The 22,032-nt window shown below is 40.1% G+C and overlaps 1 protein-coding gene across 4 annotated transcripts in view; it reads right to left on the bottom strand.

Moving 5' to 3' along the window:
• The window catches only part of ANKRD11 (ankyrin repeat domain containing 11), a 185,666-nt gene extending 166,797 nt beyond the window's left edge, over window positions 1-18,869 (bottom strand). For 2 of the 4 annotated variants that reach the window (XM_083754498.1, XM_083754501.1), the window contains exon 1: window positions 18,309-18,725. The gene's annotated coding sequence lies outside the window, so the exon portion shown is untranslated. Of the gene's footprint in view, window positions 1-2,169; window positions 7,740-18,308 lie in introns of those variants that run through there. The other 2 variants (XM_083754500.1, XM_083754499.1) reach the window with 2 other exon arrangements.
• Between the last annotated feature and the right edge of the window lie 3,163 nt (window positions 18,870-22,032).

Below are 22,032 nucleotides of genomic sequence, written 5' to 3'. Positions count from 1 at the left end.
GTTTTGGTTTCAAACAGACTGACAGCTTTTCTTGCACAGGCACAGTCCTTTATATACTATTAGCAATAAATTATTAGGGAATCCTAAGTAAATAGGCTCATGCTACTGAAAAATTAATGCCCCAGCCATCTGAAACCCTTGTGCCAATCCCTACTTCTAGTATAACAGAAGCTAACAGAAAGCGAGATGTCACCAACACCACACTTGATGGGATACTGGACTATTCCAGCCACATTTGCAGCACATAAATGTGCTGGATTTATAATATACTATAAATAGGGCTTTACCTCCCTTTTTGTCTGGAAACCGAAAACAAACCTATATTGTATGTGAAATTGTGTGTAATTTCCTTTTATTAGAAACAAGTTCTTGTCAGATGTAAACAGTGTTTTGTGGTTGTTTTAGCAAAATTCTAGCCAAAACCAGATCCCTCAAAATGACTCATTTCAGCCTGCTGACCAACTGAATAGTCAGTTACTCTAATACAGGAGTTGTATTCAGCTAAAAAGAACTACTGGCAGCTTAAAAAAAAATCCTGAGTGGGGTACCCTGGATAAGAGGGAGAGTTTACAGAACATGCAACTGTTACTGAGAAGCATGCCATTAAATGCAGGGGTGGCAAACCTGGTTCCCTCTAGACATTGTTGCACTATAACTCCTATAATTCTAAAAAAGGTTGTCTGCTAATATAAGAAAAATAATAACAGTAATCTTTTAAAAATCAAAACAAACAAAAAATCACCAGCTGACATCAAGGACAAGATTATTTGATTAATCTCAATATAAACAAATAAATATAAGCAGTCCAAACAAGTATCTTAAATAAACAAAACATGTAGAAAGGGCAACAAGATCTTTAAAAAAAACACAACCCTAGGTGATAAAGATAAAGGTATCCCTGACCATTAGGTTCAGTCGCGAATGACTCTGGGGTTGCACGCTATAGGCGAGGCGTTTGTCCACAGACAGCTTCCGGGTCATGTGGCCAGCATGACTAAGCCGCTTCTGGCGAACCAGAGCAGCGCAAGGAAACACCTAGGTGTTTGCTTTACTTTGCAGAGTAAATATCTTACAGAGCCCGCCTTTGTTGTTCATTTTTAGTCTCCCTTCCACAGGAATATAATCCTATCATCCCTGACAATTAACCACAGATTCTAGGGGTGATCAGAATTGTAGTTCATAAACATCTGCCAGTTAGCCACCCCCAATTTAAACTAAAATTATTCAATTATTAGATTTGTCTAAAATACTACAGGTAACTTCTCTATCTGATAATTATGACATTTTTCATTAAATTACTAGAAGGTAGGCTGGACCACAATGTGTCAATCCCTAAAAGAAGACTGAAAACATGTACGGAAAGTAATATTTGTTTAATACAATTCTAGCTTTCTCAAAAAAAAAAAATTCATGAAAACTGGAACTTACTTCCCCCACTCTCCATCCAGCTTCTGCACACTGGATTATCTTTAAGGTAAAGGTACCCCTGCCCGTACGGGCCAGTCTTGACAGACTCTAGGGTTGTGCGCTCATCTCACTCTAGAGGCCGGGAGCCAGTGCTGTCCGCAGACACTTCCGGGTCATGTGGCCAGCGTGACGAAGCTGCTCTGGCGAACCGGCACCAGAGCAGCACACGGAAACGCCGTTTACCTTCCCACTATAAAGCAGTACCTATTTATCTACTTGCACTTAAGGGTGCTTTCGAACTACTAGGTGGGCAGGAGCTGGGACCAAACGACGGGAGCTCACCCCGCCGCGAGGATTCGAACTGCCAACCATGCGATCAGCAAGTCCTAGGCGCTGAGGTCTTACCCACAGCATCACCCACGGATTATCTTTGGTCAAGCTCAAAAGGCTGCCTCTGAACTATATGGGTAAGCATACCTACATTTATTCATGTTGATATATGCATGTAAAGAGAAAACTGAAAGAAGCTAAGTACCTAAAGAGTATGAATCCTGATTTAAGGAGCTCAGAGAATGTTTTTGACAATATATGTATTGTCTACCCCTTTCAGTTCTTCACATCCCTACAAGCCTATACGTCAAATACTTAGAAGTTAGCAGTTATTCGTCTAAAGCCAGCTAGTAAAAATTAACATTTGCTTGGTGTATCTCTGCTGAGCTGACCCTGACAATGCAATACAAATTAAGATAGCATCTAATCTACCTCAGTGGTACATAAGGTATCACTTTAGCAAATGACATATTTAGACCAATAAGAGATATATCACTTTACAATAGCCATTTGTTTTGGTTTTACATGGGTATCCTTGGCTCACAATACTGGACACCAATACATTAATGCCCCTGCCAAATGTGGTGGGGTAAACAATTGCTTTGGGTAAAGCATTGTCAGTGGAGGTGTCCTGGTTGTGGAATGCCCTCAACTGGTGCCTGTGTTGAGTGTTTTTAAGCACCAGGTAAATACCCTTTTTATTTTGTGAGGCTTTTATTTTCTAAAGCTTTTCAGCAGTGACCAAGGTATAAAAGGGAATCAGAAAAGCAAACATGTCAAAGCCCTTTTTAAACCTTGGGCACTACTGTTGTTTTACATTATCTTTGGTTCTATGTTTATGCAGTATTTGTGTATTTTATGGTTTAAAAACTGTACATTGACCTAAAATCCTATTGCTAATGAGCAGTATAAAATGCTATAAATAAATAATAATCTTATTTCTTTACACACACAAAAGCTGCAAAAACCCATTTATATCTGGCTTGTTTTAACCATTAGTTAAAGTGGAGATGGGGAACCTGTGGCCCTCCAGATGTTGTCAGACTCCTATCTCCATCAGCCCCAACTAGGATGGTCAAGTCAGTGATGATGGGTTTTTTTTCCTCCCAGCAACATCTAGAAGGTCACATTTTGCCAACCCAGTGTTAAAGGCTCTGCCTTCAAAAATGCAGATAATAATACTTACTTCCCCAGATCCTACAGTAGTTGGTATCAGCCTTCCACTCATACAGTTCATGTTCAGCTCCACACATGAACAGGCTTCTTCATGAACACAGTCCCTTCAGAATGAAACTCAGACTTCTGACTTTCTTGTCCGTCCCCCCCACCATTTCCACAATTGAGGCTTACTGCTAATGTGCAGGATGCAAAGAGGTGTGAAAATATTGCTCTATGCTTCTACCCATTTTTGCACTACAGAGGCCGCCCCTTTTTCACTGCAGCCTCTAGTCAATCAAATAAGCACACCAGAAATTTAGGGAAATGCTTTGTAATAGCTTCCAACACAATGAATCAGCCACATTCAAATGGGGGGATCCAGAGTATTCCCAATGAATGCATGTGGAAATACTTGGATACACAGAAGATACTTGCTGGATCCTACCTTTATCTGTTCAGACTATTTTTCAGCAAGAAAGATAACATGATTTTGGAAGTCTACACAATAACATGAAGCACATGACAATCAAGAAAGCTATTCATGCAATGATTTTTTTTTAATTTCTACTATCCCAATCCTAAATATCATCCTCTTTCCTTTTAATATAAAAAATTGAAACAAAACAGATGCTCGAAATTAAAGACAAACACAACTTGTTTTAGTTTGTTATAACCACACACACCTAAGGTACATAATATATTTGTTCTTTCCTAAAAACTATGCAATGCACTTTGAAAAATTCCTTAACAATTAGCTGAGGTGGAACTTGCAAAGAGCAAATCTTACCACTGAGAATAACCTGAAAGGGGATTTTAGAGTTCACATGATTTAGGCAGGATTGAACTGCTTTTTTCTATACATAGCTTTCTTGTATTGTGTACATTTACAGTTCTGGAGAATTACACAAGCTGTCCTTTGCTCATCTTAGATCATGTCTAAGGCTAAAAGAAAATGTTGAATTAGAACAGACTGTGCTCCATCAGCAAGCAATGTAAGGCCCACAAACCACATGCTGAGATATTTGTGCAGCCCACAGCTTCATGAAAAATCCTTGAAATCTTTGCTTTTTTTAAAAAAAAAAAAAGTTTCCAGCTCACATGACTAAGCAGACAAACTTGAATACATGAAGGCAGTTTTTATTAACAGATTTGTGCAATATTTGTGCTATTTTTCAATATCTTATTCTCTGAGCCTATAAAATATCCTCAAGAACTAAATCAATTTTGAGTACCAAAGGTATTAAGTTACTAGGACTCTTGGTCTTTCATAGGCTAGCTGAAAGGCTGAAAACCATCTACAGCAGGGGTCAGCAAACCTTTTCAGCAGGGGGCTGGTCCACTGTCCCTCAGACCTTGGGGGGGGCTGACTATATTTTTGGGATGGAAATGAATGAATTCCTATGCCCCACAAAGAACCCACAGATGCATTTTAAATATAAGGACACATTCTACTCATGTAAAAACACACCGATTCCCGGACTGTCCGCGAGCCAGATTTAGAAGGTGATTGGGCTGAATCCGGCCCCCGGGCCTTAGTTTGCCTACCCATGATCTACAGGCCTCATCAATTACTAATGGTCTCGCATCACAACAACAACATATGCGGATTCACAATATGAAGCAACCCACATTCTGCAAAGTGGCCCATCACACAGAACAATTTGCCTGCCTGTATTTTGTGCTTTGATTTAGTACTGTGGGCCATGATTTGCCCTTCTGTACTAGCAAGCGAAGACAAGATCTGTTCTGTCACTCTAAAAGAACATGCAGTTTTCAGTTTGATTTATTTTGCATAAGAACTCCATTGCTCAAAAAAAAAAACCCCACCTCAATGGCCCTAAAGTTAAATATATTCCAAGTTTGACAGTGTTTTTTTAACAAAAAACTAAGGAAGTTATACAAACACAAGGAAGAATGAATTTCCTTCTAACAGCAATACCTAAACCACCAACATGGTAATACATTCTCCACATAAGAACAAACGGTAGTGCTTTTAAGGATGAAACTATGATCCAATAGATAAAGCAATTGTTAATTTACCGTGAGCACTTTTTAAGGTATCGTTTTTAAAGGTATCTTATAAAACACATGAATGCAAAATCTTTCCTGTATTTCACAACACTAACATCTTCCACCAGAGCTCCATGACACAGGAAGAAAATACTACTAATCAAGCTATTTGATATCTTGAATATAATATAGAAGATTTCAAACCCTATCATGAAAAGATGCTGTGAAGATTCCAACAGCCAGTTTAGGCACCCAACTCTTGTAACAAAAGAAACTGTTCATAAAATATCCAATATTTACATTCTGAAAGATGCTCAAAATGCTGCAATCATGTTATAATTTTATGAAGTACATCTCCAAACGGGGTTCCATCGCTGAAAAACTGCAGCATGACTAACACAGCTCCATTATAAAAGGCAACGTAACCTAGCACTTGCTAGCAGCCAGTGCAACACTGGACTGAGTTTCCATGACAACCAGGGGGAAAATATATAAAAGCAAACTACAGTTAAGCGAAAATTACACTCCATGACAATACATGCAAAATGCAGGAACATTTGCAGTACAGCTTTTGATGAAATGCCCCAATGTACAATGTCAGTGAAAAATAATAATTAACTACAATAATTGCCAAGACTTATTTACCACAGTTGTTTGCCTCCATTTGGTGTAAACACCCTTAAAGTAACAAAAATAAAGAAAATAAAACCATTTGCACCTGCAATACACCAAGTTGTTGCTTTTTTTAAAAAAAATGGCAATTTAAAATTTGGCATTTGGATATTCTAAGACTGCAGTTTTCACTTCTGTAGACAATGGCTGGTGAATAGGTTTGTAACTTGCTTCCTAGGAGAACATATGGCTTTGAATTATATATTAAGATACTGAGAATTCTGGAATTGGCTGGAACACGACATTGTTTTCATTGTTTAAGGACTTGCACTCTGAATGTCTCCTGCTTACAGGGTAGTTAGTGCCTGTTTAAATAATCAAGAATTCCACAAAGAAAAAATAATAACAACAGTAGACCAGGTATGTCAATTACACTGACAAGTCAGACAGGCAGAAACCTATAGCAAGGTCATTTATTCAAACTACTCATCAACCATTTTGCTGAGAACAGCAACAAGTAAATGTGAGCATAACAGTTTCTAATTATTTGTTTATATTTACCCTGCTCTTAAATTTCAAAATTCTCCCGGAGCAATTTACCCAAAAAATTTGAACCAAATAAAACATACACTCATAAAAAAATATTTCAAAAAGAACTAAATTCACATTAAAACAGAGTAAACCAGAGGTAGGTATGTCCTACCATAGACATTTTATCTTGGACTTCATCTCCAAAGGCAGAAGAACTCAGAAAAGAATCTAAACACTGGGACAGTTTTGTGTGAGAGCATAATCTGTAAACTACACTGAGTCCTAAAACCATAGAATTTAAAAATATAAATGCCATCATTTTGAATCATGTCCAGAAATGGCCCGAGAATCAGTGTGGCTGTTTTAAAAACTAGTAATAAATACTGGTACTCCAAATAGCCAGGGCCAGTCAGCAATCTAGTTTCAGTACTTCTCACTGACTTATTTTTCTGAATAGTTTTCAAAGGGCATTCCCATGCACAACACATTACTCTGGTCTAAACAGTATGTTACTAGATCATGGATGCTGCATCCACATTCTCCATCCGAGACAGGCCACAGCTGGCAAACCTGTCTACATTGGTGAATGATGCATGTACCCTTAAGAATGCAAACATGATCCTTAAGGGAAAAGCATAATCCTATCCAGAACAGGATGAACACCAACTTTCTGGTCAGAAAACACCCATCAACAAACAGTACCTCCACATTATCTGGATTAAGCTTCATTTTATTAGCCCTACTCCAGCTCATTAATCATTGCAAACATTGGTTCAGAACTTCCACAACTTAAATGCACATGTAATTTGTAGAATTTTAACAAGCTGGGATTTTTCTAGCTACAGTACTTTTATCTGGGTAAAGTTGTTTTTTTCTTGTATGTTACCATAAATACCTTAACAGATAGATTTAGTAAAAACACACCCAAAACCATAGCTTGTACTGTATTCCACATGAAACTGTCAATATTCAAACATTCAGTTTTTTACTTTATGCATTACAGATTTCACTCTCACACTGCTAACTACAAACAGTTCAACCATTTTGAGGAGCATTGTGAGGAGAGAGAATATTAAGACACTTCATGTCCTGGAAACCTAACAGTGCCTTGAATCTACAAGGTTCCTGATACTTATTCCCCTGCCCTGTCCACCACCACTGTACATAACTCACCAGAACTGTAACCCTTTATTATACTGGAAAAGTTACATAGGGCTACCCTGCCTACCCTGTTTATAAAGCTGTTCACTGGATAGCACCAGAAGCATATTATTTTTCACGAAGCTTAATGTTTAAACATAGTTACTTCAATATACTTGATTGGGGAGCAGAGATTAGATAGGTACCTTCAGTAGCTAAATATATGAAGCACAATTTGATGCAAATAATTGAATGAGTAAATATAAGGTGTTTAGAGGAGTTCTGTAGTATAGTACACTCTTAAAAGAACAGCTTACATTATACAATGTGTGTTACAGATTTGCTCCACCAGCTTTCTCCCAAGTACTAGCCTCCAGAGCCCTCATCTCGCTTCAGGCCGTGGGATCCAACGTTTGTCTATGGACAATTTTCAAGGTCATGTGGCTAGCATGCCTAAACCGTTTGTGGCACAATGGGACACCAAGAGGAGTGCCAGAACACACGGAAATGCCATTTACATTCCCGCTACAGCAGCATCTATTTTTCTACTCATGTTGGTATGTTTTCGAACTGCTAGGATGGCAGGAGCTGGGAGAGAGCAATGGGAGCTCACCCCATTACGCAGATTCAAAACACTGACCTTCCGGTCAGCAAGCTTATTATCTGCCCGATGTAACATAGTGAGCACAACTGATACAAAATAGCATGCACACATGCTTCCAACATTGTTAAAACTGCCATGCCAGAGCAATAGTCAACAAATTATGTGTTTCTTTGTGTGATTTTTTTTTTGTTCCAGTTTGACAAGAGTGACGTTTAAAAAAATTGTTTATATGTTTAAAGCTACACCCTGCTTTTCTTTGCAGAGCAAATAAAAAGTCATACTAAACCAGGTTGGTAAGGAGATATGGCAACAGAATACTAGATACGCCAACAGGTTGCTAGACTGACTACACAAAAATAAATACTCTTAAGCATCTGATCATGTGATGAGCTGCTCTGTTGCCCATGTGGTCAGAGGCCACGGTTGGCCTTGTGCCAGTGTCAAGATGACACCCAGTCACAGTACTCACTCTTAGTCCCAAAACAGTACAGTGTCATAAGGACACCGATGCAAAAAGAGGGCAGATCAAGAAGATGAAAGGTATGTAAAGCCTAAGTTGTCCTTTTGTACATTAATAGAAAGGCTCTGTAGGAGAAACTTTGCCTGGGAAGTTATCCAGACCCCTGCCACTCAGAGACAGAGGGCTAGGGCAATTATAGTACAGTAGATCAATAGAATCAGCTACCCAATACTATATACAGATATAGGACATTTGTACTATGCCACAGCAGAAACCCAAGCAAAACAAAATCTTTAAATTACACAACCATATTTACAGACCACTGTTGCCTGCCTTAAAAGTATGTTTTAGGACTACAGCCAATACTCAGATGTCAAATAACTCCAGAGTGGGGGAGAACTCAGGCTGAATAAATAGCACTGTTGTGACACAGTGGGAAGGACATTTTTTTCAGTTGAAATCCCATAACGATTCACGTATCAAATTCTGAAATAAGCAATCACCAATCTATCAAAAATAGCTCTTCTGAAATTAATGCTCTGTCTTAACTAAAAATAAATACTAGAAAGGAGAGCTAAATGCATGTACATACATTGGTCTTATCTTTTAAATAATTGGATTATATATTATTAGGGCTTTGGCATGAAAAAACAAAGCTCAATGTCAGCAATAGCATCAGTGCAATGCAGTGGCCACCCATAAAATCTTGCTTTAACGTTTGTATTGTGGATGTGAGGGCGATCTGGCTGCGACATCTGTATTGTGTCATTACCTCTTTCTAGGTGCTTTGGAGGTCAAACTGGAAGCCTTGGAATATGAAGGAGCCTTCAAATTAACTACAGAAGCACAAATGCTCCAGAAATTCCTCTGGATTGAGAAAGGAAGACAACAACAGGCAATAGCATACAATCACCTGGCCTCCACCAAATGTGCATCTAACTGCTGGCATTGTCTGAAATTAGGGATCATTTGCTTATTTCTAGCAAGCACTAATTATTTCAGAAAGCAAAAAAGAAGAAGTAGTTTACAACTGGAATAATAGTTATACTTAACCACAGTGATACCACTAGTTTAATCTCAATTGCATCCCTGCCTTCCTCCAAGAAGCTTAAGGTGCAGTATACTATGTCAGTGCATTTGATCCTCACAACAATCCTGTTAATTAGTTTACCAGTGTTAGAAACTCAGAAATATAATCTAATACCCAATGGCACCTTAAACCTAGGTTACAGTCGCCACAATGGAATGCCCCCCATGAAGTTTGTTGCTGTTGTTTTCATTTCTATACCACTTTATATTTTAAAGAACAAATCAAAGTTGTTTACAAGACATTAAAACATCAAATAAAACAATTCAAAATAAAACAAATTCAAGTTTCAAGGAAAATATTTCAGATCCTTCTCTAAATTACATTTTGTTTTCCCCAGAAACCAACCTGGCATTTTGTGGTTGCAGTTGGCCCTGTGCCAATTGCAAAACATGCCTAGCACATGGCTGATTTCTAACACAGGATTAAACAGAGAGGACTGACCCCAGTTACTTCAAGGCTAAACAGGGATTTGAATTCAGATCTCTCAAATTCATCCAGCGCCCTGCAGCATGTTAGCTCCCCATGGTGAACAATTCCCATGCCAAGTTTGTACAGACAGTGCAATAAGAATTCAGGCGGTATGTAGTTCTCTATGTCTCAGTCAGAGCAGACACCATGGGAAGGCTGTTTCCAATTACATTTCCTTTATAAGTCTAACATACAACAATCCTTAGGTAAAATCCTATAGCAAACTCAAGGCAGTCAGTTCCCAGAAACATTTTTAAAACATGCACTGCACCCAATATTGATGGATGGACACATGATCACTTTAAGCTGACAGCTCAGTAAAGGATCATATATACACTAAAACATTGAAAGAAACTAAATTTCAACCCATCTGGCATGATTTTTGGAACTACTATATGTAGAATTAAAATACAATTCATGGTATGGCTCATCACACATATTGAAATACTAAGTCACTTAAAATATATATACTGTATTGTTCTTTTTTCCTTTTACTTATGATCGTTTTCCCCTCTTTTTGTCTCATTTTCTCCTCTTAATTTTTTGACTCTTAATCAATTTCTAACATTAAATGCAATGGGCTTAAGAAGGAAGGAGGAATGTTTGCATTCAGTAAAAATATATAGGCAACTTGACGTAAACTATCATGATTATTATTTTAATTGGAGCTGGTAAGGATTAATGATCTACTCCAAATCATCCAGAGACCTTCCTTTTTCTGCCCACCATTAATATACTAATCCTATGACTGGGAGACGGTCCAGAATGGGTTGTCATTTTGAATAACTACGGGAGACACCAGAGATGCAAATAAACTCTGATTTAAATTTAGGGAAAGGGGTCAACATACCAATTCTTTTCATGATTATGCTTTAGTAAAGCTAGTCACTCAATAATTTACAAATTTCTAGAACAAAAAACCATTGGCCTTCAACCATTTTTTTTTTAAAGTATGAGATGTTCAAAACTAATTTTTAGTCCATCTCCACTTGATCAATTCTGGGAAATCCTCTGAAATGTTGAGTGTCCTCCATTTTTCCAGTGTGAACTCCAGTTAGCACACACTGTACACCTCATGACTGGATTTTAACAGTGGCATGCTGCTGCCCCAACAAACATTATTTTATTTTATTTTTTTAAATCTATTTCCTATATACAGGCGAGCTGCACAGAGGTTGAGAAGCAGTGACATTAGTTAGCTATGGTCATCCACCCATCCTGGCAATCTACTCCACAATGCAGAGTTCCTTTCTCTATTGCATAAATATATACAAATATTGCCTGGTAGCTTCTTCCACATGCTAACATTACAGTCTACACATCTAAAAAATGTCATATTTTTACCAGAAGCATATCCAAAGTTGGATTTTTTTTACATGAAATATCTGATAGTAACCAAGATAAAAACCCTGCCTGTGACAGTGAATTGAGATCAAAAGCATTAACCAGATAGCTTTTTAAATACAATATGTGATTTTATAAAATCTTGCATTATTAAAGCAGAATCTACGCTTTAAATTTTCTGTATATAAAGCAGGCTGAGTACTAGTTTTAACCAACAGACCCTTCTCGACTTTCTTTAAAGACGCAAAGAGACTGCCTACAGACTCCTTGAGGATAAATAATTCAGAGCCTAAATGCCAAGGGCAGTGCAGCAAACTGGAATGTTGCATTTATCCAGATGGCAGGGACAAAGCAGACAGTCGTGTGTGTGCCTCACATCACTGCATAAAAGCAACTGCAAACGTGACCTGGGAAGGCAATGGGGAGAAAATACTGTTACCAAAGTTCTCTCTCAGCTCTTGATCCCCAATACTACTCACTGTATGTCTATGGGACAGTGAATGATGATATCCCAACTGATCTATGCTCGCACAATTTTGGTCTATGCTCACACAAATTGTGTTGAATAGAACATACTTGGTTCACATAGTGAACTAAAAAGATATTGCAGTTTGCTAGGAAATCTGACAGATTTAGCTACTGCTAAAGTTGCAAAGTTTGTCATGGAGGCTATTTTTCATACCTAAAACTTGGTTTTTAGATAATGAAAGGGGGAATTGAAAACAAGATAAAAACTATTCATAACAGCAACTGTAGGCTCCCCAAAATGGTATTTCATAACTCTACAATGCGGCTTAAATATAATCAAGGTGTCATGTAAGATATGCAATGTAAGCCTTTCAGTTTTTGAACAATGATTAGGTTTGTTTAACCAAAGATCACAACAAAAGCTTCAGAAAAGAAGAGACCTGGATATCATGTCCCATAGATTTATAAAAAGGATAGGTGGTCAGGTCTGGCCTGGCTATTTGAGTTTCAGTGTTATCCTCTAAGAGAGCAAGCCCCATCAGCATATTTACAAAGTTGTAAATTTATTTGAAAGCACAACCAAAAAATGGAGAATGACGAACTGACAAAACAAGCTTCTGGAACACCTTTTTTCCACTCTGGGAAATATTTGTTACTCTTTGCCTACCTCTGGGACAACTACATGCAGAATTAAAACACGTGATTATATGTGTGAAGTATCTACATTAATACAACAAAAAACCACCATTATTTATGAGGCGATCCTTTTCATTTGTAACTCATCCGGAGAAAATTAATACACACAGGACAACTAAGAAAGCAGCTCTATTGAAGGGAAACTTACTGAATCCATCTTTAACAGCTCACTGCAAAGTAGATCTTAAGATACTTTGTGTTGGACACTTTCCATTTACCCTCAAGCAAACTCATCAGATCCAGAGAGATGCAATCCCACGCACACCTATTAGGGAGAAACCCTAGGACTGACTTCCAACTAAACATTTACAGTATGTCAGACTGCACCATTTGCTTGGTAGACAGCATGCCAACACTAGCCACAGTGAGTTGGCAACAGTGAATGTAAATACTTCTGACTTTGAGAATAAAATCAATTAAAGGTCAAATTTCTAAACATATACTCAAATTCAACTGCAAATCAATTTTGACATTTATTCTGAAGTTAGTATTTGTGGCTGGGACCTTAGGTTACTTTACAAATACATAATAATTCTGAAGTATTTAACAATAAATGTTAATGTTATATTTAATCAATTGTCAAAGCAAACCACACTCACTGCTGCTCATCACCCATGTACTCTGAGGAATAAACCCAGTTTGTCAACAGACTTTTATTGAGTTCCATCGCAGCACTGGAACTCTGACCACTCCATCCATATTAAGCAAGCAACCAATTTTCCTGGACAGCCACTCTGAGAAGTAAGGGGATGCCCCTATTGCCCTGAGATCCCTTAGGAGGAAATGCAGGATATAAATCTAATAAAAATAAATAACCTTCATCCCACAATCCTTAAAGTGATGTCTTCCAAGTTCTCGTCACTCACATCATGTTTTCCAAACCTCTTTCACCATCTAGGGAACCAGGCAACACACATAGGAGGGCAGATATGATGCATGGGTCTCCAATTGCTTATTAATTAGCACACAATTCCACATTCACCTTAGTCACTTACAATGACTAAGCAATCAGCAAGTCACTTACGTTTCTACAGCTTTCTGCTTCTCTCCATTACAATGTATTCCTGCCTTGCCTATCCTTCTTTCCTGTAGTATCCTGTAGTATCCTGTGCATCTCTAACACTATAAATGACCCCACTCTTCCCATTGATTCAAACTGATTTATTTAACTTGGCTTATTGGACTTCATATGGAAACAAGAGGGAATGCCTTTAAAACCCAACACTAAGAATCATAAGGAAAATGATGCCATCTGGGATTCAAAACATACTTTTCCCAAAAGCTGAATCAAGTACTGTCCCGCATACAGTCTAGCAGCAAAGTATAAGTCAGATTAAAGGATCAGTACATTTGACTACTATAGGCAGTGACCATTTTGTGCGTGCCCAATCGACACACAACTACCAGCACGTGGGTCCTTTTGGACCTGGAATAGGGCAGAATGGGGGTGGAACAGGGTTATGTGTGCTCTGCCAACGCACACGCAGGGGCCAGGAATGGAACTCCCACTCAAAATGGCTGCCACCTGTGTGTGTATATATGGATGCATAGAAAAGGTTGCCCTTGAAGTAATTACTAAAAAAGTGCTGCAATATTCAGAACATTCTAACACACTTTGCAAATACTCCTGATTCATTAAATTTAAATCTACAAAGAATTCTAGAAAACAGACATTTACAAATATCATTCCATTTAGGAAAATATCCTTCCTGTCATCAGTGTCTCCACCAACAGCAAGGCTTACCAAAATCCTAAAGACATTTATGATTCACTGAAGTACAGAAAATCTCTCCCACAAAAAATGAATTTAAAAAAACCAAGAGAATAGGCATTCTATTTTGCAGATGTAAAGTATAAATAAAAGAACAATGCAGGCGTTTCGATTTCACTCCCAGCTCAGTAACTATAACCACTCATACCATATACATCCCTGTATTCTGAACATTAACACATGCAATTGCTTCTTGATATGTTTCCTCTCACTGCTGCCTTTCCCACTTAAGAATCCTATTGCTAAAAATCAGTATGTTTACCTATAACAGCACCAAAAATATCATATTTTAACCCAATGTTTACAAACCACACTTAGAACAGGAAATGAGCAAACTCAAAGCCAATCTCTGAAATATTTGCACCTTATTTGCATGAACTACATTAGAATTATATGGATCAAACAAACAGAAGTTATATAAATTTTGGTTTAGTGAAAAAAAGAAATACTGCTTTTACAGTACAGCTTGACTAAGCACAGCTCAACTAACCACTCAAACTAGCATAGGATCTGCCTGCTTAGCTCAACAGAAGCCTGAAACAATATCAAAGCAGAGGAGAGAAGCTTAAAACAACATACTCATTCTATTATTTGAACAGCAAAAAATAAAGTACTTAATATTTCATTAATTTTTAAAGCTTGTATTATTGTTATATCTTGATAAGGTAAGTATTTTCAAGAAAATAAAAATATTATATTTTCATTTTACCTTAAGCTAAATGTAAAGCAAGAATTGAAGGTTTTTATTTCGTTAAAAGATTTCCCTAATTGATATAGCATAAATAAAGCCAGACAATACTCAGAGTAGTATAACAGCGGAATGAAAAAGAAGCCTATGCTTGTGAACCAAATATTCTTCAAGGACCTATATGATCTCAATATTAGAACAGTGGAATATAATCAAATTGCACTAACTATAAAGGACGCAATATTGAACAAATTGTAACAATGCTTTCAAGTAATTCATGCAACCAGATATATGCAAAATACCATGGGGACAGAGCTGCGGCTCTTCTAAAGCTTTCCTATAAGACAATTCGTCCCCTCCTAGCCTGAAACAGTTAACTAGCACATTGTCCTTGCCTTGCCCAAACTGATGTAAAATTTATTACCCAGTTCAATCTTGGGAGAAGGCCTAGATGTGCACAGGCTAGCCTTATCAATTCCTTGTATATAGTACTTGAGCAGAGGGCAATAACATTTGCTGCATGATCCACCAAATCATTATTTTGTATTGTACACATTTGTGTGGGGGAGAAGGACAGGCCATGTTATCACTTGCAGTGTGTTACTAACATAAGTCTTCTCTCTGGTGAAAAAGAATTGTGTCTTCAAATGCAGACCAGATTTATCTGCCTCTGCTATGAGACCAGAGCTGTGCATACGGGAACCATTATGCTGCCCATCTATGGCAACCGCACATGAAACACTCTCATCCACACTTCCAGTCTTGAAGAGCTACTGGTGCTTTAATGTTAGACTGACAGGAGTCTCAAGAACATCCTCAATAACTTGTCCTGTTCAACCAGCTTAGGCAGTTAATTATAAAAGGGCAAAGAGAAGCATGAGAAAACCATGTGTGAACTATGGAGGCTGCCTGTATGATTCTATCCTTGTTACCAGGTAACTCTACCTCTGTGATATTCCTAAGGTTAAACAACATATCTGTATGTGGAAATCCAATTCCAGTAGACTTGGGGAGAGAGAGAGAGAGAGAGAGAGAGAGAGAGAGAGAGAGAGAGAGATGCATACTTTCTGACTACAAAACAAAACACATTTTAGGCTCCTTTTCTATCTAGCACACAATATACAAACTTCTCAGTTCAAATAATTCACTTATTTTTCAACTACTGTTTTGATTTTTATATTTATATCCCACATTTTCTCCAAGGAGCTCAAAGTGGCGTACACACTTCTCCCCCTATCCATTTCATCCTCACAACAACAACTCTATGAGGTCGGTTGGTCTGACAGATAATGACTGGCCCAATATCACCCTATGAGCTTCATGGCTAAGTGGGGATTTGAACCCTGCTTCCTAAGATCTGAGTTCAGCACTCTAACTCCCTATACCATGCCGTCTACTGATACCCACTGTTGCCCATTAAAAGTGCCTCAGATATTGACATTTTACTCTGGGAATTCCCTTTCACTACAACTCTGGGAGTCATTTTTTTAAAAATCACAGATTTAAGCTCCCTTCTTAACTAGAAGAAACGTCTGCAAAAAAGCTTAAAATCCATTCTGAAAGCAACACCTCTGTTTGTTTTCTGAGGGTGTTTTACCCAGGAAATGGAACTGATAATGGAATGGCCATGTTGAAAAAAATAACAGAAATACTGTGAGCTGGAAAAACTAAGAAGCAAAATTACCATCGTCCATTACAGTTGATCATCTGTGAATTAAAACTACAAAGTGTTCAAACAAAAAAATATGTTACCTAATTTTACTACATTCTTTGCCTTAGCTATTTTGTCCCCCATTCAGTTTTTAGAATTATCCCCTGAGATGCATTTGGCTTTAAAAGACAGTGACTGATCTGCTCACTCTTAATCTATAAGGCCAGGTTCCTGGTGACAAGAGAGATCTGTGTACAAACTGAGGGGGAGGGGACAAGTTCCTTCCTGCAACTGAATATCAAAACAGAGCCACAACTTTAATGAGCAGGAGCCGATCTGAACACACCAGCCCTTGTGTCTCAATGAACAGACTGATTTTCAATCCACACGCACACATCCCTCACAAGACAGCTGCTTTCTCTGGGAAAAGGGCAGAGGGCATTGGAGGGCTCAGCTCATCCAAGCTTCTTGGAGAAGGGGGGGGCGTACAATTTGCCTTTCTAAACATGTAATCAATCCTCTTTCTTAAGAGACAGGAGGAGTGAGAGGGATCCTAAATTCTGTTTGGAGACATGCAGCTGCTTTTTATTTCTTGTTTTAAGAGAAAGGAAGACAATCCACAGAAGAAACTAAGAAAAAGAAACAAAAGGCAGAAGAGCTCTTCTTTCACACATATACACAGAGGTAACACAGACTGAAAGATGATGAAATGGGAAAAGGAAATTACCATAGCAAGCGTAATCTTCACTGAATCTATTCCAACAAATAACATCCCTCCTCCTAGACATTTTGCTAGTACCCTGGCCTTTCAACTCCATAACTTCCACTCCTTTCTGCTGTGAGTTTTACCAGACTCTGACCTCACCCCATCCCCACCCCCACTCAATCCTGCACCATCTGCCTCTGCAGCACCAGCGCTCCACACCTCCCTGTTTCAGCAGCTGGTTTCCAACTACAAAGCATCTATGCAATATACTCCATCTCCACATTTCTGCTGTGTGCCCAATCTCCCATACCCATCACATCCCAGTCAAACTCTAGAGACTCAACCCTTGTCTGTCTTTAGCAACCCTCAACCTTCCTTTCCACGTACCATTACTACACACACACACACACCAGCTCATCAGCTTCTTCATGAACACCAACACATTCTGCCCACTTCCTTTCACTTTTTGTGACATACAACACAGTCCTGTAGTTACCTCAACCTGTACAACAGATCTGTACCTACAGCCACTAATACAGATTAGAACCTGCACCCCAAAGAGGCAATTAGAAATGTGGGAAGACACTTGTGCATCTACCAGAGGATGAGATTGAAGGGCTTTAAAATCCCACACACCCCAATGCTCTTTGGCCACCACATTTACCACAAATGCTTATGGAAATAAAACAAAATGTTCCTTCTCACCAAAATAGAAGAGAACGTACCAACGTGCCCTACAATGTAATCTCAACGCCCTTTCCTCATATACAGATAGGACTCTCTTTTTCTTTTTAATCCCTCGCAAAACCCCACCACTTCGTTTTGACTAAATACCCTTCCAACCCTCCCCCCGCCCTCGACACACACAAATACACACACGTGGCCAGTATTACCCTTTCACCCTCGTTTTCACCGTAGGCCTCATCAGTTTCTCGGGGGTGGCGGCAGCAGCTCCCTCCAGAGCGCCCCTCACGCATGCAACGTATGTCGCTCCGCAAACCCGGGTCAGGCACCATCCTAGCACTCCTTCGCCCCGCCCGCACCCCCGTCATTCGGCACCTTTTCAACACCCGCTTCTACCCCGCGCGGGGCCTCCGTGGACTTCGCGCCGCCAAGCCGGGCAGGCCCTTCGCCCCCGCCGAGAGCCCTCACTGAGGTGCGGAGCCTTCCTTACCCGGAGCGCGTGGTTCCCTGCGCCGCCGCCGCCTCTCTCCCTTGCCTGTGCGCCGCTGAGGCCCGAGGCCCGTGAGGGCGAGTGCGCGAGGCCTCTCGCCCGGCCGCCCGCCTGCCTCGCTCGCTCGCTCGCCCAGGGGGCAGCGGGCCTTTACGAGTGCCGGCGTCGCCTCCTCCGGCTCGCCCGCTCCATGGCCCACCCGCCTTCCCGGCGGCTCTCGCTGCCTCCTCGCTGTCCCGAGCGCCGATTCGCCAGCGGTGCCTTCCTCGTCCGCCGCGGTGCCTGCCTCGTTCGCTCGCTCTCTCGCCCAGCCAGCGCCGTTTCCTCCCTTCCCACACACACAGCCCCAGCCTCCACGGCCACCGCCGCTGTTGCTCTCGCCACCAGAGCTGAGCTTCCCCATTGGCCCAATGAGACACTCCGTCTCATTGGCTGCCGGCACAGCAACGATATAGGGTGGGACGTAAGAGAGGGAGGAGGGGTGAGCAGGGAGGAGGAGCAGCCGCAGACACCGGAGTGACGCGAGCGCGCGTGCGACGCGATTAAAGGAACGTTGCTTTTCCCCGGAGCGCGCGGGCGCAATGAGGAGGGACTCGATGGGAGGGGGGAAAGCAAATCTTGGGATTGGGCAAACGGATTAGCGCGTCGTTGATGACAAGCGCGTGATGGACGTCACGTGTTTGAAAGTTCTTTCCCCTCCCCCCCTTTCCCCTCCCTACTTCTTCTGAGCTGCGGTTGCTATGGGTAACCCATTCAGGGCCTAATCGCTAGAAGTCGGGCCTAGTCCGGGCGAAAGCCTTTTCTCCGAGCTAATCAAGGCCTCCCTTTCCTTTCTTCTCATCTTTTCTCTTCTCATTTAAATATAGCTGTCGTCCACTTTGCTGTGTCTCTGCTAGGTTGCGAATAAATCTGCGTGGGCTTGGTGGGGTGGTTTCATCATTTCCCCAAACCCTCAAAATCAAATATATTTTGACAGTACCGAAAACAATCTATAGGATGTTCTGTCTTGCTTTCCCTTCTCATCCACCAAAAGTAAAGTCCAACACTATTGTAGCTAAATCTCTTTTGGGCCAGTCTATGCATGCTTGCTTAGGAGTAAATGCCATTTGAGTTCAGTGGGGTTTACTGCCACCTAAACATGCATGGAATTGTAACCTTGTTTGTTTCTTTGTTTTAAAAAATGCAGTAAAGTGGCTACATACAAATTCAATAAAACAGAGAATACAGCACAAAACAATACATAGTATAACAATGTATTGTTGCCTTTAATTGTAACCTTTAAGATGCTCACAAAAAGCAATTGTTAAGCAGGATTGTATTGCTACTAACAGTGTAGAATCTAAACAGTGAAAAGCTAAACTAAAGCTACTAGTGTTTCATCTGACTGATTCTGATTGCTGGCTACTTTTTGTCTTATTTAGCTTGTGACATTGGTAGAGAGCTGTGTTTGTACACCATTGAGTCATTGGAAACTTTTCAGAAATCTAAGCAATAGTATGAATGGGGGGGGGGGGGAGAGTAACTAGCACTTCCAGGCTTGCCCACACTGCATTTCAGGTTTGAATTAAGCTAATAGAAGCAGTGATAGAGAAATAGCATGTCACTTACTTGCTTTGACTAAAATTTTCTAACTTCTTTTGACAAACTTGTATATTGCTACTGGTAGAGGAAATGAGGCCCCTTTTCCCCTCACAGGTGACCTACTATGGGACACTAGAGTAATGGAAATACCTGAACTTCACTATTAAGCTTTCTGTGGCTTTCCCTGCTATGAGTTTTGTCCCTATGTTTCTCTCTCTATATGCCATATCATACAAACTCTCAAAGGAAAAATGACACATTATTCCCAAAGAGTCGCATTGTTAGTCTCTGCAATGTTGTATGCAAGCAGAGGCATACCTAGGGTCCCTTGTGCCCTGTATTGGTGCCCCCTCGTCCCCCCACACCAGCAACTGAATTCCTCCAAGGCACCCAGAGAAGCTTGTGCACCTTGCCTGGCAGCCCAGAGCAGTGGAGGAATGGTCCACAAAATGTGCAGAAGGACTGGTGGGCTCTAGCCACACCATGCCTGAGTGGAGGGATATGGTTTTTGCACCCCTACAGGACCTGTGCCCTTGGCTTGGCAGGTGCAAACCTGGCCAACCCCTAGATGCAAGTTATATTATTCTTTTTATTGCCACGTCTTAATAGGCAGCTTCTCTTTTTCTTCTTCTTTTTTTTCTCCCTAAATATATTTGGCAGTAATAATTCTGCATTAATGTTTCTTCTGGGTCAGAGATCTTGCAGTAAATAGAGTGAAACTTTAAGCCTCCCATGAGGCAGCAGAGACCTTTTATTAAAGAAGGCCATCTAGCAGTTCTTGATTTTATACTCTGTGGAAGAATTTAAAGGTTCCTATAAGTTAAAATTAAATCCTCACGAGGGTGGATCTTTCTTGTTCAAGGATGAGTGCATGTGGAATTCATTACTATATAAAAGAGTCTTGAGGCATCTTTAAGATAAACAGATTTATTGTGGTGAAAACTATGCAGACTTACAATCTGGTTAGCTATGTCTACTCAGAAGTTGTTGGCATCTGTCTGTCTCAAGAGACAATGGAGTGTGCCTCCGGGTGTGAAATCAACCCACTGCGTTAGCAGCACCAAAGTGACTTATTCAGGGTGCAAGCCTGGGCAGTGTGTATAGAGGTCCTGGGCTGCCCAGAAGACAAAACCCCCATTTCAGCCTCGCCAATGTGGTCCAAAGGAAAGCAGAGCAATACGTTTGGTACTAGTTTGGCTGCATTAGTTGCCAGAAGTGTACAAGGAGCCATCCAACTGTTTTTGGGACTCTACTCCGGAATTGTGTAGGTTTAATCTTTAGCCTTTTATTCTCCCAAATTTATCCTGAAAGACTGAGGGTTTGAGACCAATCCGCTACTCACACATAGTTTAGGTAGCCAGAATGTAACAAGGACTGAGAGATTGGGGGGAGGGAGGTTCGGTTAATCTCACTGTAAACAAGTGGTACAGTGACAATAAAGTCTTTATATTTTCTATTAAGCCATTTCCTGAGGCATGTCCGCTGTTTTATGCTGACCATTTCTAGGAGCCATAGGTGTCAGCTGAGTGCAAGGTTGACAAACTACCCCAGAGGAAGCAAGACATGTCCTCCTGCAAAAGTACTACCCCTCCCCTAACACCCCACTTAGAAGTACTATTTAATTCAATGAGCCTTACTTGCAACCCTAACCCCACTTCATCCCATGCATTAAGTGCTACCTCCAGTTAACCAATCTACATAGATTATCAGTAGATAATACAAAATGTAAACAGTGAGGCCAAATGGTTGTGAAATGCAGTAGTCTGATAATTTTATGTAAAGTTTAAATGTATTTAAGATGCTAAACATTCCTAGCAGAAATAATAAATGATACTACAATCTTCCTAGCTTTATTGTGCTAATTTAACATTTTAGTGTGAGTTTTGTAACATTTTAGTGTGAGTTTTCGGTTTTAAAAGTAGGTAGCTGCATATGGGAGAGGGAATGAACAAGGGAAGTGGCTGGATATGTATTTTTCCTCACAATGAACTGATGTCCTAAGATAAAACAGCTTTCCACTTAAAACTTTGCCTTCTTTATAGCAATGTGAGATATTTATAAAACATGAGAGAAAACAGAGTAGACCTGGCATTCTTTAGAAGCAGACTATCTAACACCTTTACAACATTGACATGCAGCCCAA

This window comes from Podarcis gaigeae (genome assembly GCF_964106915.1).
Source record: "Podarcis gaigeae genome assembly, chromosome: 8".
Taxonomy (NCBI): domain Eukaryota; kingdom Metazoa; phylum Chordata; class Lepidosauria; order Squamata; family Lacertidae; genus Podarcis; species Podarcis gaigeae.
The sequence above is the reverse complement of the archived record's forward strand: the minus strand, read 5'-3'. Positions and strand labels throughout refer to the sequence as shown.